This window comes from Sciurus carolinensis, chromosome 3 (genome assembly GCF_902686445.1).
Source record: "Sciurus carolinensis chromosome 3, mSciCar1.2, whole genome shotgun sequence".
NCBI lineage: Eukaryota > Metazoa > Chordata > Mammalia > Rodentia > Sciuridae > Sciurus > Sciurus carolinensis.
This window is the reverse complement of record NC_062215.1, coordinates 22,121,721-22,125,772: the sequence shown is the minus strand read 5'-3', so window position 1 is coordinate 22,125,772 and position 4,052 is coordinate 22,121,721.

Below are 4,052 nucleotides of genomic sequence, written 5' to 3'. Positions count from 1 at the left end.
AGTGATTGGGCCAAGGGACTCTGGAGTGAAACCTCTGAAACTGTCAACCAAAATAACCCCCCCCCCCCCCCCCCCCCCCCCGTCCCCCAGGTACTGGGGATTGAACCCCAGGATGCTTTAAAAGCAGGCCACGTCCTCAGTTTTTTTTTTTTTTTTTTTTTTTTTTCCCTGATAGGGTCTCACGAAGTTACTGAGGCTGCCTTCTAACTTACGATTTTCCTGCCTCAGCCTCCCAAGTTGTTGGGTCTAAGTTGTTTATCTCAGGTTTTTTTGTCACAGCAATGGAACGTTGACTAATGCAGCCTTCAAGTTCAGTTTCCACAATGTGTCATTCTGGTCGTACATGTAGTAATTAAGGTATAAAATGATAATTTTCACTTATTTCTTAATTTCCAATTATAATTTAAGGATTTAAATATGCCTATAGATAATAATTATAAACCTAACATTAATTTTTTTTACCTATAGATTTTTTAGTTGTTCACAGACTTTTTATTTTATATCTTTATATGTGGTGCTGAGAATCGGACCCAGTGCCTCACACGTGGTAGGCAAGCGCTCTGCCACTGAGCTACAACCCCGGCCCTAATTTTTTAAACACATCTAATGCCTGATGTGACTAACTGACAACTCTCACAAATAATATCTCCCTACATATTAAAACAACTCTTGCACTGGTGGCGCATGCCTGCAATCCCAGCAGCTCGGGAGGCTGAGGCAGGAGGATCACAAGTTCAAAGCCAACCTCAGCAACACATTAAAAGTGTTTTTCTAATGAGAGTGCATCAAGTGAACAACTCCTAAGTTAAATGGAACTCTATGTGACCTTATCTGTAGTATTCAGAACTGAGGACAACATATGTACTCTATCTAGGTCATCCTGTGTTCTTTAGGTACCAAAACGTTCTTTGGAGTCTTCAGTGCAACCTACAGACATCCTGTTTGGATTTACAAGTGCATTTCACTGTGTATGAGTGAAAGAGAAAACATCGTGATCAATTCCTGGTGAGATTCCAGTTCATCATATTAGAACTATAATCCATATTACTTTTATTTAAAAAAAAAAAACAAAACCAAAATTGGCAGTACTGGGGATGGAACCCAGAGTGTTTTACCACTGAGCTACAGCCCAAGCCTTTTTAATTCTTATTTTAAGATAGGATCTCACCAAGTTGCCCAGGAGGACATGGAACTCTTAATCCTCCCAAGTAGCTGGGATTACAGGAGTGCACCACCATGCTTTGCATCATACAAAATTCAGATTTAGAGAATATTTTTCCAAAGAATTACTAAGAATTCTGTATAGGCAAGAACAGATTATTATCTACCTTTTTTTTTTTTTTTTTTTTTTAACTGGTGGTGCTGGAGATCTAACCCTGGCTTGGTACATACTGGGTAAGGGCGCTATCACCGAGCCACACCCTAGCCCTATCCATCACTCTAGAAAAAAGTTAATTAAAAATTTTCTAACTGAGCATAATGGTACACCTCTGTAATCTCTACCTGGGAGGCTGAGGCAGGAGGACTGTGGATTCAAGCCCAGCCTAGGCAATTGTCTTAAAATAGGAGTTGGGGATGTAGTTCAGTGGTAGGGCTACATGAGTGGGCTGAGTTCAATCCCCAGTACCACCAAGAAAATAAAAAAACTTGGTTGAAAACCACTTTTAAAAATCCATTGCAGCAGTGACAGTGACACAGTGGCCCATCCTGTAATTCTAGCTACGTGGGAGAATTAAGTTTGAGGCCAGCTGCAAAAATTTAGTGAGAGACTCAGTAATTTAGCAAGATCCTGATTCAAAATAAAAAATGAAAGGACTGGGGATATAGCTCAGTAGTAAAGAAGTGCCCCAGGGTTCAATACCCAGTACCCGTCCCCCACCCCCCAAAAAAGGGTAAGTTTATTATTGAATCATCTAGCCATTAATGCAGTTTTTTTTTTTTTTGGGGGGGGGGGGACTAGGGATTGAACTCAGGGGCACTCGACCACTGAGCCACATCCCCAGCCCTATTTTGTATTTTATTTAGAGACAGGGTCTCACTGAGTTGCTTAGTGCCTTGCTTTTGCTAAGATTCTCCTGCCTCAGCCTCCTGAGCCCCTGGGATTGCAGGCATAATGCATTTTTCAAAATCCCTTTTCTCGATTGCTTTTGTAATTTAATGTCTCATATGCATAGGAAATAACCACATTCTAGAAAAGGTCTAAATGTCCCTAACTAAGTTTATTAAGCACTGGAATTTTTATCTCTTTGAATGCCAGTAGCCTAAGGAATAATGTGTAGAGTTAAGGAACAAAGCTAACTTTTTTTTTTAGCTAGTAAGGTCTTTACTGATCAGGAGCAAACTTCTTTTAAGAAATATTTCTGATTTTTCTTCTAATGAGGGTTTACATGCTTTTTTCCTCCACTACTTATCTTGTAAACAAGGCAGGGATTTCGCCTGTGATTTGTAACCTGCTATTTTCACTCAGCAATGTCATAGAACAGTTTTTCATGTAATTAAATATACATGATCATTCTTAATAGGTACCTGATATTCAACATTTACAATTTAACCCAATTGTTTTATCAGATGTCCTCTGTTATCAGACACTTACTTAGGTTATTTTCCATTTTATTATTATAGAAACTTATATAGAGTACCTTCCTATGTGGCTTTGCTTTGAAATAATTGTGGATTCGTATTTAGTTTTTTTTTTTTTTTTTTTTCCGGCACTGGGGATTGAACCCAGGGCCTTGTGCTTGCGAGGTAAGCACTCTACCAACTGGGCTATCTCCCCAGCCTGGATTCATTTTTAGTTTTAAGAAACAGAGGCAGGGCTGCTGGTATAGGTCAATGGTAGAGCATTTGCCTAGCATGTCAAAGGTCCTGGGTCCATCTCCAGCACCACAAAGCAAAACAAAAACGAAAGGGGCTGGAGATACAGCTCAGTTGGTAGAGTGCTTGCCTTGCACAAGGCCCTGGGTTCAATCCCAGTACCACACACACACAAAAGATGATCCATTGTCAACTTTTTCCACATTCTCCCTGTTCTATTTTTACACTTTGTAAAAATTATACCAAGGGTATTGACATTGTTATAAACCACTGGTTTTATTCAGACTTCCTTTTACTTATACTGTTTATATAGTTTTTTTCACATATATTATTTTTCTAATTAGAATCCTTAAAATGAGAATTATGAGGTAAAATAACTTGGCCTTTTGGTTTAGATTTTTTTGAAAGAGATTTTTTCTCCATGTCTTTGTTGATATTACCTTTGGGGATATGTTTAGTTTATTTAACTAATGATGACTTTACTTAAAGTACTATTTTTATAATTTTTTTTTTTTTTTTTGTAGCTGAGAATTGAACCCAGAGGCACTCTACCGCTGAACTATGCCACTAGCCCTTTGTTTAATTTTTATTTTGAGACAAGGGTTTTGCTAAATTGCTCAGGCTGGCCTTGAACTTGTGATCCTCCTGCTTGCAGTTTCTAGATTTGCTGGGATTATAGGTGTGCACCACTGCACCTGACTAAGAAAAAATATATATGTGTGTGTGTGTATACACATTTTTTTAGTATTGGTGATTGAACCCAGGGTCCCTTAACCACTGAGCCACATCCCCAGTCCTCTGTTATGTTTTATTTTCAGATAGGGTCTTGCTAAGTCCTTAGTGCCTGACTAAGTTGCTGAGGTTGGTCTCGAACTTTTAATCCTCCTGCCTCAGCCTCCCAAGTTGATAGGGTTATAGGAGTGTGCCACTGAACCCAGGTATTTTGAATTAAGATGTAATATGGGTCAAAAAAGGTGAGCAATGAATGGCTTGTGATGTTTAGAACATTTTATTGAAGTACAAAATTGTTGGAATTAAGCTAAATAGAAAAACATAGTAAATATTTACAAAAACATTGATAACATCACTCAAGTAACAATACACATAACAATGCAGAGAAAGGTCTTAAAAGGTTTACAAGTTGAAATTACGGAGATTTCACAAAAGGGATCTAATGGCTTACTGCTGAGGATGGTGTTAATGTAATATGAAAGATCACTGCTGAGGATGGTGTTAAT